We start from the raw sequence: 14347 nt of genomic DNA, 5'->3' as shown, positions 1-14347 counted from the left end.
TTAGGAAGGCGACTTGGGCATAACCAAATGCAAGTCGAGAGCACGCGGCGTTATATTCTGGTCGGGAATGAATACCAATATTGAAGCCTCTGTTCGTAAGTGCGCAGTCTGCAAAAAATACGCATAGTCAGCCAAGTGAGCCATTGCTTATGCGCCCACTGTCTGACCAAGTTTGGCCCCGAGTTGGCATCGACATTTCCTATTACGGCGGCAGGTCTTTGCGTCTGCGACGCACTGGCCCACTTCCCAGTGGTGGAACTACTTAAAGACGCAACGGCGAGCACTGTCATTGAAACAACTAGCGCTATCTTCGCGAAGTACAGAATACCAATGGAGGTATGTTCGGACAAGGGGCCGGCCTTAGCAAGCAAACAGTTTGCCGTGCTGGAGGGAGAGTACGATTTCGAGCACGTCACTTCTGGCCCTGGCTCTCCACATTCAAATGGCCTTACAGAAAAAAGGGGTGGAAGCGATGAAGCGGATATCAAAGAAAACCGCCGAAACATTGATTTTTGGCGCGGTTTGCTCGCTTACAGGACAACCCCGTTGCAAGGCACTGCTGCACCAGCGGAGATTCTTCAGGGCCAGCAGACTACGAACAACTCTACCCGACTTCCAAGGTAAACCCCGGCTCGCGAAGCATCGCCAGACAAGAGACAACAGGCAGCTGCTACCACTGCTGAGTCAAGGAGACCCAGGGTGCGTGAAGGCTCATGGGAAACAAAGGCACGTGTCCTACAGCACTGTGTGCAGCCCACGTCCTAGAACCCCATCACAGAAGACGGCAACCTTTCGCGCCACAAAGGAAAGCACTTGCTACGTACAAGAGAGACATTTCTACGTGAGCCTTTGGACGACAGCGAACACGACTGCGAGGCAGCGCTTGCGGACAGCCCATGGGCGCAGCAGCGACCAGTGGCTTCAGCTGATGGGACCACTAGCGCTCCGGGGTTAAAACAATGTGTGCTCCATGCAATACGACCAACCTTGAGCAGGTGCCTTGACTTATTGTGTGCATTGTTTTTGTATTTGAAAATTTCATGTAATGTTTTTTGAATGTATTTACTCGTATGGAATGTGCATTAATGTTTCTTGAATGTATTTACTCGTATAGAATGTGCATTAATGTTTATTTACAAGGAAGTTCGATCTGCCGTTGTGCTTTTATTGTTTGTTCCAAAAGAGGGAAGACGTATCACACCGGCGACAGGCAGCATGCGCGGTACCCGACACGCAGGACAAGAGAAAGGCACTAGCCCTCTCCGGCGCCATCGTCATAAATAACCGCCGGTCAATCAAGTCGGGGCTTTTACCACCCCAGCTCTTGGCCACGATGAATGTGATACAGTGGTCACTGCATTCAGAAAGAATGCTGTTTGTTTGGGTTTCATAGCCGTTTTGTTGGGTTTCATAGCGTGTAGCCGAATGTCCCCACTTTCGTAATCGGAGGTGGAGGGGGGGGGGGCAAATGGAATACTTTGCCCTCGCCCGTTTTTTCAGTGGCGGGAAAGTTCCCCCATCGCCCTCTAGTAGTTATGCATATGCTTGTCAGTGTATATATGTATATATATATATATATGCTACGTGACGGCCTTGCTGAGGCTATCACCTGGTAGTCACGGTGAATAGTACAGCTCCAAAACTGAAGGCCAAAACTAACTTTTTATTGGGCGAACTTGTGCCCACAAACGCAAGTTGCACTCAAAGCATTGCAATAGCGGCGAACACGGCCTGCGATCGTCCAAATCTGATCTATGCGTTAAGCGCGTCGGCTTTTATACACGAGCAATCGAAGGTTCCAGAGTAATCGGTGGTGCCTACGTGCCTTCCCGAAACTTCTACACAATTAGCGTCGATCGTGCAATCAGATTGCACAAGCTTCGGTGACAACAGAACCATCGATAACACTCAAGAAACTTCCAATACGATAACATTTGTTAGGCGGTGAAAAGATATATATACATAGGGGGTTTCTTCAAAGTTCAGCAAGCAGGACCCGACGTAACATAGGCAGGAAAGAGACGAACCTTTAGGAAGACTTATTTACGGAACGTTTTCGGCCGGTGGACCAGCCTTCGTCACGTCTGACGAGGGCTGGTCCACCAGCCGAAAACGTTTAGTAAACAAGTCGTCCTAAAAGTTCGTCGGCTCTGTCCTGCGTATATATATATATATATATATATATATATATATATATATATATATATATATATACATACATACATACATACATACGCACATACGTAGTTGTGGCTGCGGAAATTACGCTGGCCCTGGTATTACAATCACGGAAGAAAGTACGACATACGTTGAATTAGCAGAGTTTATATCACTGACCTTTCGGCTGGTGGACCAGTTTTTGTCAGAGGACTTTGACAAAGGATGGTCCACTAGCCGAAACGTCATTGAAATATAGTCTGCTAATTGAACGTACGTCGTACTCTTTCTCATTATATATATATATATATATATATATATATATATATATATATATATATATATAGGGGTTTTTTTTTTCAAAGTTCAGCACGCAGTACCCGACGTAACATACGCAGGAAGGAGACGACGAACTTTTTGGAAGACTTCTTTTACTTAACGTTTTCGGCTGGTGGACCAGCCTTCGTCAGAGTACAGTAACGCATGTACAACACATACACAGCTTTAAAGGCACCGTATCACGAGCTGAGGGCGCGCTATCTACACTGACTAGACCATACACTGCGCATCATAAATCATTATGATTGCGCATTATAAATGATTGTCCATGACACGCATTTTGGAATATACAAAAAATGCAATGCAGATGTGTTCACGATACAATACATACAAACATGACTGTCAAGTAAGTGCCAGCGGTTACAATGGTTATGTGTAGTGAAAACAAAATGACTTACACATGCAGATACAAAGGCGTGATGTTTGGGACATGGCATCTCTAAGTGCAACCTCGAATTATCTAAAAAAGTAATATGTGAAGCGTACAACTTCGAGCCACAGCGACATACGTCAAAAAAGCCACATGTAAAATAAGAGACAGAAAAAAGCGCTGAAATCATGTGTGTACTCTGTGTGGGAAGTGTATATTTGTGCTCAGTCTAAAGTTAGACAGGTTAGTTTTCCTTTGTTTTCATTTATTCCAGACGAGACAGACATTTATCCCAGACGAGGAATAAATGAAAACAAAGGAAAACTAACCTGTCTAACTTGAGATTGAGCACAAATATACACTTCCCACACAGTGTACACACATGATTTCAGCGCTTTTTTCTGTCTCTTATTTTACATGTGGCTTTTTTTACCTATGTCGCTGTGGCTCGAAGTTGTACGCTTCACATATTACTTTTTTAGATAATTCGAGGTTGCACTTAGAGATGCCATGTGCCAAACATCACGCCTTTGTATCTGCATGTGTAAGTCATTTTGTTTTCACTACACATAACCATTGTAACCGCTGGCACTTGAGAGTCATGTTTGTATGTATTGTATCGTGAACACATCTGCATTTCATTTTTTGTATATTCCAAAATGCGTGTCATGGACAATCATTTATAATGCGCAATCATAATGATTTATGATGCGCAGTGTATGGTCTAGTCAGTGTAGATAGCGCGCCCTCAGCTCGTGATACGGTGCTTTTAAAGCTGTGTATGTGTTGTACATGCGTTACTGTACTCTGACGAAGGCTGGTCCACCAGCCGAAAACGTTAAGTAAAAGAAGTCTTCCAACAAGTTCGTCGTCTCTTTCCTGCGTATGTTACGTCGGGTCCTGCGTGCTGAACTTTGAAGAAAACCCCTATATTCACCGCTATGGACCTTGCAAAGACGACTTTCTGGAAGTATCCGAAGACTGCCACCGAATCAGCGGTCATCGGCGATTCACAACTAAAGTACGTATACCAGTACTTTAATCCACATCAGATGGGTACGCCTGCGTTCATATTGCAATCTGGCGCGCGTGTCGAGGACGTGCGCTCCCTGCTAGACTTCGTACCTGACACCGCACGGACTCTTGTACTGCATGTCGGTACCAACGACCTTTCTTGTTCGAGTGCCGCAACAGTGTTCCAGAAATACCGCACGTTAATTGACCACATCCGGATAGAACTACCGAAAGTATCTCGAATCTACGTAAGCCTGATTTTGCCAAGAAGCCTAAATCGCCGTTATGGGGGTAAAAATTTAGGCTTTGTACGACGATGCAATGCGGAAGCGTGCAGGTTCAACAGGATGCTTCGCGGCCTGTGTCATCGATCAAAAACAGTATTTTTCATCGACCATGGTTTTCAATGGTTATCCCCCCCCCCTGCGTGCTTGCTGCCGGTGGGCTACATCCCAGCTTTGAGGGCGTTAGCCTGATAGCAAGCCACATCCGTCATCTTTGCGCCAAGAGTCTTCTGGGTGCCTCGTCGTTCTGGTGCGACCACGCGTCAAAAGAGTCCACACAGCCACCTGCACAAACCCCGATGTCAAGGGACAGAGCTCCATCCCGCGTTCCGTGCTGCAAATCTCCAAATGACCCAGCACCGAGTGACCAGTGACTACAAGACTCCTTTGGTAATTCAACTTTAAGTACTGTTTCCGTATCTTTTCTGAAGTGCCGGAAGGTGACTGAAAAACGCATTCGTGCGGAACTTCATGTGTCCACCCTTAGAGAGTATGTTAATACTTCCATAATCCCTAGGGGCCTTCGAATTCGTGTAAACCCAGCCACCTCTGAACTATCGATTCACTTCAATGAACTTCACTCCAGCTAGTCCGTATTATTTTAAATCACTATTAATCATCGGCAAGTTCACTTTTAAATGTAGAAAAAACCTTGGTTGGCCAACTTGCCTCGCATGAAGTACATTTGCTGAATGTTTACAAAGAAAAAAAGGTGAACGCGTTAACCAAAATAAAAAGTCGGAAACTGTTACGGGACAATGTCCCGGCGATAACATACTCTATCAAACAAACCTGTTCGGCAACTTCTGTAATCCCAGTTGCTAAAGCATTGCCGGAGACAACCAACCCGGACACTACCATAATTAACCTTTCCCATGTTGCGCTTCTGCCTACGGAAGAAAAGGTTCTTTCAAAAGGCCTCAATTTCTGTCCAGCCACCGGGGGCTTCGACGAATTCCAGTTAAAGACATTGAAAACTTCTCCCGAAACTTAAAACTCAAAGAATATTTTCATGGCCGCGCTAGCAGCAAACAGGACCACCCAGCTATACCGTCCGCGACACACTGGACGCCTGCCTCCCAACGGGACAAATGCCTAGAACTATATATCAAAGCTGTTGCTCGCGACGTGCTCGACACCTACAAGACACGCGCCCCATTCCAGAGAAATCTTTCCACTAGCGAATCCGATGCTCTTAGAAGCCTAAGCACGCGCGATGATATTGTTATTAAACCGGCGGACAAGGGTGGCTCGGTCGTGATAATGACAAAAGAAAATTACAAAAAAGAAGCCGTAAGACAGTTATCTGACGGCACATTTTATAAAGAACTTCCCCGTGATCCTACCGACGAATTCCTTTCCATCATTAAGGAGACCATAAAAGCATTGGTGAAGAAGCAGAAGATCGACGATAAAACAGCACGCTCCTTGATCCCACTTAGTCCAATAGCTGGGCGCCTTTACCTGCTGCCCAAGATACACAAACCAGGTAATCCAGGCCGTCCCATTGTATCCGGCATCAGAACAGTCACAGAATACATCTCTCGTTACGTCGACAGTCTAATCAAATTTATTCCAGCCACATTTTCTTCTTTCATTAAGGATACTAATGCTTTTCTTAATGACATAATAGATCTAACCGTTCCCGAAGGCTCGCTTCTGGTAACGATGGATGTCACTTCCCTCTAGACGAATATTCCCCATAGGAATGGCATTCAGGCTGTCTTGAAATCCTATGAACACATCCAATGTAATAGCCCGATTGATAGCTCAACCCTCGAGGTTCTGCTTAAGTTAGTTCTCGAGTTTAACAACTTCGGATTTAATAATTCTCATTATGTACAAATTAGTGGGACATCGATGGGAACTAAAATAGGCCCCAACTATGCGAACGTTTTTATGGGAGTGCTCGAAGACGCGTTCCTTAATAGTGTACGACTAAAACCGATCTACTTTAAGCGCTACATCGACGATATATTTTGTATTTGGACGCATAGCGAAACGGAACTCCTAAACTTCGTTGCGGCGTTCAACCAGGCACACCCCGCTCTCAAATTCACACATCATTACTCACCGTCATCTGTAGACTTCCTTGACGTGACGATTACCATTGCCGATGGACGCCTAATCACAAAACTCTACAAAAAGCGAACTGATAATCATCAATTTCTTCATTTTGAAAGCAGCCACGTGCGTCATTGTAAGACTGCGATTCCATATAGCCAGGCGTAGCGCTTTAAGCGCATATGTTCCGAAGAAGGCGATTTTAATTCTTGTTGCCAGGAACTCAAAAAGAAACTTCTCAACCGTAAATATCCAGAGAAGATGATCGATGACGCGATACACCGAGCGGCAGGATATGACCGGATGGACTTTCTTAAAGGCAGAAACAAGCCCAGTGGCTCCCAGTCGACTAATTTGATACTCACACATTCCGCATCTAACCCTAAGGTCTCAGGCATACTCCGCAAACACTATAACATTCTTACCCAAAGGGACAGGTTAAAAGCCATTTTTCCTGAGCCACCTCGTGTCGTGTATAGACGTTCGAAAAACATCGTTGACATACTAACGTCTTCAAAAATCGCCACGTCTAACCCGACCGGTTGCAGCCGCTGCAATAAACCACGTTGCAAAGTCTGCGCTCATATAACGCCTACATTAACTGCCACCAGCACAGCCAGCCAATTCATGTTCACTATTAAAGGCAGCTTCAACTGTGATTCATATAACGTAGTGTACTTGCTCGAGTGCGGCACTTGCCACATGCAATACATAGGCCAGACTGAAACACCTTTCAGGATCCGTTTTAACAACCACAGGTCACATGCCAAATCCCAACCAAATCTACCACTCTCGAAACATGTTAACATGCCGGGCCACTCATTTAATAATCTCAAAGTAACAATACTCGAATCTGGATTCCGCACCAACCATGACCGCGAGCTTCGCGAATCTTACCTGATTCACAAATTTAACACTGTCTCGTCTGGAATAAATGAAAACAAAGGAAAACTAACCTGTCTAACTTTAGATTGAGCACAAATATACACTTCCCACACAGTGTACACAGATGATTTCAGCGCTTTTTTCTGTCTCTTATTTTACATGTGTCTTTTTTGACGTATGTCGCTGTGGCTCGAAGTTGTACGCTTCACATATTACTTTTTTAGATAATTCAAGGTTGCACTTAGAGATGCCATGTGCCAAACATCACGCCTTTGTATCTGCATGTGTAAGTCATTTTGTGTTCACTACACATAACCATTGTAACCGCTGGCACTTACTTGAGAGTCATGTTTGTATGTATTGTATCGTGAACACATCTGCATTTCATTTTTTGTATATTCCAAAATGCGTGTCACGGACAATCATTTATAATGCGCAATGATAATGATTTATGATGCGCAGTGTATGGTCTAGTCAGTGTAGATAGCGCACCCTCAGCTCGTGATACGGTGCCTTTAAAGCTGTGTATGTGTTGTACATGCGTTACTGTACACTGACGAAGGCTGGTCCACCAGCCGAAAACGTTAAGTAAAAGAAGTCTTCCAAAAAGTTCGTCGTCTCTTTCCTGTGTATATATATATAACGCCAGCCAGTATATATATATTAAAAGCCAGCCAGCCACCGTCCGCTTCGGGCACGACATCGCTTCAAGTATGCCTTCCTCACCAATGCCATTGTTGCAGGTTAGTTACCTGGCGGGTGCTGCTTCGGTTAAATCTAGCGATTATTGTATCATAGCGATGTCGTGCCCGACAGAGTGGAGTGACGCGTTTAAGCGGTTGGTTACTTTGTTTGCAAAAATGTACTTTACTTTGTTTGAGCTGTTACTTGTCCTCGCGGGTGACGTCGAGCCGAATCCCGGCCCAATGTCGAAGGTTGAGGCAGACGCCTTCGCTGCTGCCTTGGAACGAATAAATAAGCCTGAAGACGCCGTGGCTGCTATGCAAGCCGATTGTAAAAATTTCCAAAAGGGACAGGCAGCTGCTTTGGAAACTGCACGCAAACATGCAGAAAATGAGAAGGCTTTGCGCAGTGACTTGATACGAGCGAACGAGGAACGCGCTGCCGCCGTAAACGAAATCAAAGTGCTAAATACGAAGCTAGTGGCGTTGGAATCACCTGTGCCATCTCAACCAGCTGGGGATTCTGGACCGTGTTTGGAAAGATTGCGTGACGTTTCCAATCAGCTGTATAAAATATCTTCTAGATGTGAAAATGCAGAAAACCGTATGCGACGATCCAACCTGCTCTTCTTTGGAATAGCAGATGAGGCTAAGGAAAACTGGGCAGCTTCAGAAAAAAAAGTGATACAATTTTGCTCCGAGAAATTGGGTACGGAATTCACGACTGCGCAGTTTGAGAGGGTGCACCGATTAGGGAAGTTTGCGGAAGGCAGGGTGAGGCCTATTATTGCGAAAATGACGTTTTCCAAAGACAAAGGCCGTATCTTGTCTTCTGCACGCAAACTGAAAGGGTCTGGTTTTTCAATACGCGAGGATTTTTCGCCAGCTACCCGGCAGGCGAGAAAGCAGCTAATTGCTTTTGCGAAAACTGAAGCAAAGCCATTTACGTTGTCAACCGATCGACTACGAATTGGGGACGCCATTTATATGTTTGATAGCACTCAGAATACAGTTGTTCCTTGTGTTAAATAGCAGCAAACCACACTGCATGATGTGAACTGCAGGAAGTCAAAGCCACCTGTCATCGCACCATCATTATCAATATCTTTCACAAATATCCGAAGTCTGTTGCCTAAACGCGACGATATTGCCTCATTTCTTGATGACTGCAGTTCAGATATTCTTGTTCTTACTGAAACATGGCTACACTCTGAAATAACAGATAATGAAATATTTCCACATGATAGCACATATAACATTTTAAGGTGTGATCGGACCGAAAAGAGAGGTGGTGGCGTACTCCTTGGTATCAAAAGAACAGTTACCTCACAAGTTATTAATGTAGATTCCAGTATTGAGATAGTATGGGCTGAATGTCAAACCTACAGAAACAAGCTACTGATAGGATGCTGTTATCGTCCTCCCGATGCAAACCAGTACTTTCTTGTCGAACTGCGCAATAGTATTTCTAAAGCCCTTGAGCTCTGTCAGACTGATATCGTCTATGTTTTTGGCGACTTTAATTTTCCATTGATCGACTGGAATAACCTATTATCCTCTTGTCATACATCAATGGAGTTCATTTCTTGAATGTTAGATTTCAATTTATTCCAAATAATTACCCAGCCCACCCGTGGCACTAACATATTAGATTTAGTTTTCACTAACACCCCTAAAACAATTGGTGAAGTTGTTTGCTTAGACGGTTTCAGTGATCACAAGCTACTACAACTTACTCTTAACATTTCCTTGAAATATACAGGCGTCTCAAACAAAACCATCCGTGATTACAACAGGGGAGACTATGGCAATATTAACAAAGAACTTGATACTTTTCTTTCTGGCACCTTTTTAGCTTCGTTTTCTGCTCGGTCAGTCAACGAAAACTGGCTTCTGTTTAAAGAAAAGCTGTGTGCTTTAGTGGAAACTCATATCCCCCAAATAAGAATAAAAGGCGATAGACAGAACCCTTGGTTCACCAAGCACCTTCGACGGCTCAGAAACAAGAAGAAAAGGCTATACGCAACTGCAAAGCGTACAAACTCACCCGTGGTATGGGATAAATATAGCTCATTTTTGAAAGTTTACTGTTCATCTTTAAAAGAGGCTAAAGAAAAATACTTCTCTCAAGATCTACCTTCACTACTTAAAAACAACCCCCGAAAATTCTGGCAGGTGATTTCACCCAATAGTGGCTCACTTCACATTTCACTAAGTGATGGGAATCAAGCTCCAATCAGTGACAAGGAATGCCCAGTCGTCTTTAATGAATTTTTTTCATCCATATTCACAGTAGAAGACCATTCTAATCTGCCGGAAGTCACTGATCTAGATTACCAGTACATGCAATCCATCGATATAACAGAGGATGGTATCACAGGTCTCATAAATAACCTTAAGTTGACTACTTCTTCGGGTATCGATAATATTAACTCAAAAATTTTAAAGAATACAGTCACGTTATCTAGCAAATTTTTATGCAATATCTTCCGCCAGTCGTTGTCATCAGGCCAGCTTCCCTTAGACTGGAAAATTGCAAAAGTGATACCAGTCCACAAAAATGGTAGCAAGAATTCCCCAGAAAACTATCGGCCGATATCATTGACAAGTATTTGCTGCAAAATGCTTGAACATATCATTGCATCTCACATATATCATCATTTGGAATCAAATAATTTTTTCTTTATTAACCAACATGGGTTTAGGAAAGGTTTGTCATGTGAGACGCAGTTACTAGAATTCACTACAGACTTGCATTTTAACATGGACCATAATCTTCAAACAGATTGCTTTTTTCTCGACTTCTCCAAATCCTTCGACCGTGTGGCTCACTGCCGTTTAATTTCCAAGTTATCCGTTCTCAAATTAGACTGCTTAACGCTCTCCTGGATTCGTAACTTCCTAACAAATCGTCAGCAATTTACAGTCGTTAATAATTTTACGTCACCCCTTGCATATGTCAGTTCCGGTGTACCGCAGGGTAGCGTACTAGGACCCTTGCTTTTTCTTATTTACATCAATGATCTGCCCAATAACATCTCATCCTGCATGCGTGTTTTCGCCGATGATTGTATATTATATCGACCAATTCGCAGCCTTGATGACCATCACATTCTTCAAGAGGACCTTCATCTCGTTACCAAATGGTGTGAAGACTGGCAAATGAAACTTAACTCATCTAAATGCCAACTAATGACATTCACGCGAAAAACATCAACTCATAGGTTTTCCTATTATATGAACTCAAATATAATATCTCAGGCATCAGCACATAAATATCTAGGCGTAAATCTTACACCGAGCCTTTCCTGGGCCTTTCACATTGCAACCATATGCGCAAACGCTTCCAAATTTCTTGGGTATATTCGCCGCAACTTGCGTAATAGCCCGTCTAACATCCGTAAATTAGCATTCGTATCATTTGTACGCCCTCAGCTCGAGTTCGCGTCCCCTATATGGTCTCCCTACCATGAATACCTAATCCACATGATAGAAGCCATCCAAAACCGAGCTAGTCGATTTATTTCCCGAAATTACAGCTACCAGTCAAGCATTACTCAAATAAAACTCGACCTTTCCCTTCAATCACTGAGTAGCCGACGTGACATAGCACTCCTGTCCTTGCTCCATAGATATGTTCACCAAATCAAGCCACCAAACTTGCCACTGGAACGCGCGTCTTGCACATCACGACGACTTTATAATGATTTAAGTCTCACTCGCATTTATGGCAACACTAACGCATTTAACTTCTCGGCTTTACCACGAGCGATTCGGTTATGGAATTCGCTTCCTAATAGCACTGTCGCTCAAATGAGCAATGATAAATTTAGACAACTACTGAACCTACAGTCTTCATCATAACAAATATCTTCATCTGTACATATGTCACGTCATATAATACGTGACTTTCTTTTTCTTGTTATCGTGGTTTCAATTTTGTTTGCTTTATGTACTCGCACTATGTACGTTATTTTGCGCAAGTGTTACATCGCCTTTTATGTTAGGGTGAAATGTACTTTTCATTCCTTTCCCGATAACTCTTTGTATTGATTTAGCGTTTTTTAACACTGTTTTGGAAGCATGTGATCATTACAAACATTTTTAACTCTCACATTTCTTAGCGCTCATATATCTGTGTTCTCTTGTCATTTGTTCAATGACGCCCCCCTTACTCAATGCTCCCCTTGGGGCCTGTAAGGTACTTTGAAATAAATAAATAAATATATATATATATATATATATATATATATATATATATATATATATATACCACTTATCCACTTCACGATAGCTTCGCTTTCCTTTCGATTCCCGTAAGAGTGAGGAATGCGAAGCTTTATTCCTTCGTTTCTTTGTCTGCGCAATATTAAGAGCATTCGTTCTTATGGGGCCAAACAACTATTTTCTGCGTTTTGCGCTTTTTTTGCGTGCCACAATAACTTGTGCATTACTATTCTATGCATGTTTTTCCCATTCTGTATGCTACGTTATCTGTTTGTGCAAACGACGCTAACTGATATGCGCTACGCATATTGGTAGCGCATATCAGTGAACATCGGTTGCACATACAGATAACTAATATCTTTCTAATATAATCTCTTTCACCCTACCATAACGCAACTCCGTGCAGGGCTACATGTATTGTATAAAAGTAAAACAAAGATTCCCAATACCTGCCAAAATGCCCGCTCAGTAGCGTTGGAGCCGACAATGGGAATAACTCTTCATTAGGCATGCAGGCTTGTATTTATCAAACGCCCGCTTTCTTCTTTTTTTTGTATTCGTTCTCTTAGGAATGGGCATGCACGGTAATGAGATGTGAATGGCGGCAGTAAAAGCAACGCTGATGAATGACGAAGAAACACGCAGGTCCAGATCGATTGGTCGTTTTTTCCAGGAAGGCTTCGCGTATCGATCATTGGGCCGACCTGGTGAATGCCGGAAAGCTCGAGGGGTGGGCTCAACAACTGCGTGCAGCCCACGAAATTATCGACTGAGCGAATACGATCAGTCATTACCAATGCAGCTGCTTGAGAAGAGCGCACGGCTTTCGTCTGTGTTTGCGAGTTTCGTGCACAGCCTTCAATGGTGAACCGCCATTAAAAGCAACATGTTCGACCTGTCACTGCGTCCTTTCACAGCGTTGCCTTGCCAACGGCGGTCACAAAATGAGTAGTGAGCGCAATTTTTTTAGTACGCCGATGTTCAGTTACTCATTGCTAGCTTTAGCCTGCGGGAACAGCTCCGACTTACAACTTCCGAACGTTCCGATTTACAACTGCTGGTGGTGCTGATGCCCTTGCTGTGGCCGTTTTCCTTTTAGCATTCGTTCATTTTCCAAACCCGCGCACGCCGCAAGCAGTCAAACTAGCCAGAAAACTGTGAAACGCGTTTATCGATGTGCGCTTATGGTGGCAGTGCGTTCAAGTTTAAAGCTGATGCTGGCGCTTTTCGAGTGCCCGAGATAATTCCACGCGGCAAGCAAAACGCGATGTAGGTGGAGCGAATGGCATATGATTCTAGTCAGACATTGAAGCAGGCGGCGACATGTTCCTAACAGGTTGCACGTGAAACGTGACCCTACTGCCCAGGGTAAGCTGAGAAGAACTCACCAGTTGCTCCCTTACGTGTCAGCGCGGCTGCGACCAACCAACGTCGCACACAGCTCCGGGCGCGCTCGGTGTGGCTTAGCAGACTTCGCACAAACCAGCTGGCATTGTGGGCAGAGCCGCGCTCGTCGCGCAACACTGTAGAAGGCTCTCGCAGCGACGGCCAAGGCGGTCTCGAGCCACGCACGCAACCGACGACCACGCGACGTCTGCTTGCTGCCGCCGGTCGTTGGTTGACGGCCCTCTCTCTCGCTCGATACAGCTTCCCTCTCGATTCTCGCCCTTTCTTATTTGTTACGTGACCTCATTTTATCCGCATTTCGCCACCACGGCGCTGCGTTCCTTCTCGCGCAATCAGCGCCGACGGCGCACGCTTTTCCTTCGGGTTGTTTAGGCCAGCCGCTCGCTTTCACGTGGTTCCTTCTTCCGTTGCGTCTGCTCCGCTCCCAGCAGTTTTCGAAGAACAATATTATCAACCCCCCTCCGCGCCTCCCACAGTCAGCGTAGTTTTGTTTTTGCCGGCATGCAGGCCTTGGTGGCCACCACGGAGCCTCGGTTGTAGCTACGTAACAGCTGTTCTCGGATAGGTCTATTAGAGCTAAATTAGTGGAAATTATGTTTCATCTGCACGTAGTAATTTAGCGGAAACCCGCAAACCTTGCGGGTTTCCGCAAAACTACTATGTCGAACACTTGCATTTGCTTCGTGTTGTCGACAAATTGGACTTTGCCCTGCCATCTGCCGCCTGGTTAGCTCAGATGGTTGAGCGGCTGCCCCGGAAAGGCGGTGGTCCCGGGTTCGAGTCGCGGACAAGGACGAATTTTTCTTCAACTATGAGCCTTTTCTTTTGAGGAACCGGTATGGGTTTCCTTTGTAGCAATTCCTACGAACTGGTGGATGTCTGATTTTCCCTTTATTCATGTTTCATCTTGTTTAGCA

At 44.5% G+C, this 14347-nt stretch overlaps 1 protein-coding gene across 3 annotated transcripts in view; it reads right to left on the bottom strand.

The window, feature by feature from the left end:
* LOC142560968 (receptor-type tyrosine-protein phosphatase kappa-like) overlaps positions 1-13685 on the bottom strand; it is a 586354-nt gene extending 572669 nt beyond the window's left edge. For 2 of the 3 annotated variants that reach the window (XM_075673412.1, XM_075673413.1), the window contains exon 1: positions 13412-13685. The gene's annotated coding sequence lies outside the window, so the exon portion shown is untranslated. The remainder of the gene's footprint in view (positions 1-13411) is intronic. The other variant, XM_075673411.1, reaches the window with a different exon arrangement.
* Between the last annotated feature and the right edge of the window lie 662 nt (positions 13686-14347).

The sequence above is a fragment of the Dermacentor variabilis genome, chromosome 10 (genome assembly GCF_050947875.1).
Source record: "Dermacentor variabilis isolate Ectoservices chromosome 10, ASM5094787v1, whole genome shotgun sequence".
Classification (NCBI taxonomy): Eukaryota; Metazoa; Arthropoda; class Arachnida; order Ixodida; family Ixodidae; genus Dermacentor; species Dermacentor variabilis.
Note: the sequence above shows the minus strand (reverse complement) of the source record. Positions and strands in the feature narration are given on the sequence as shown.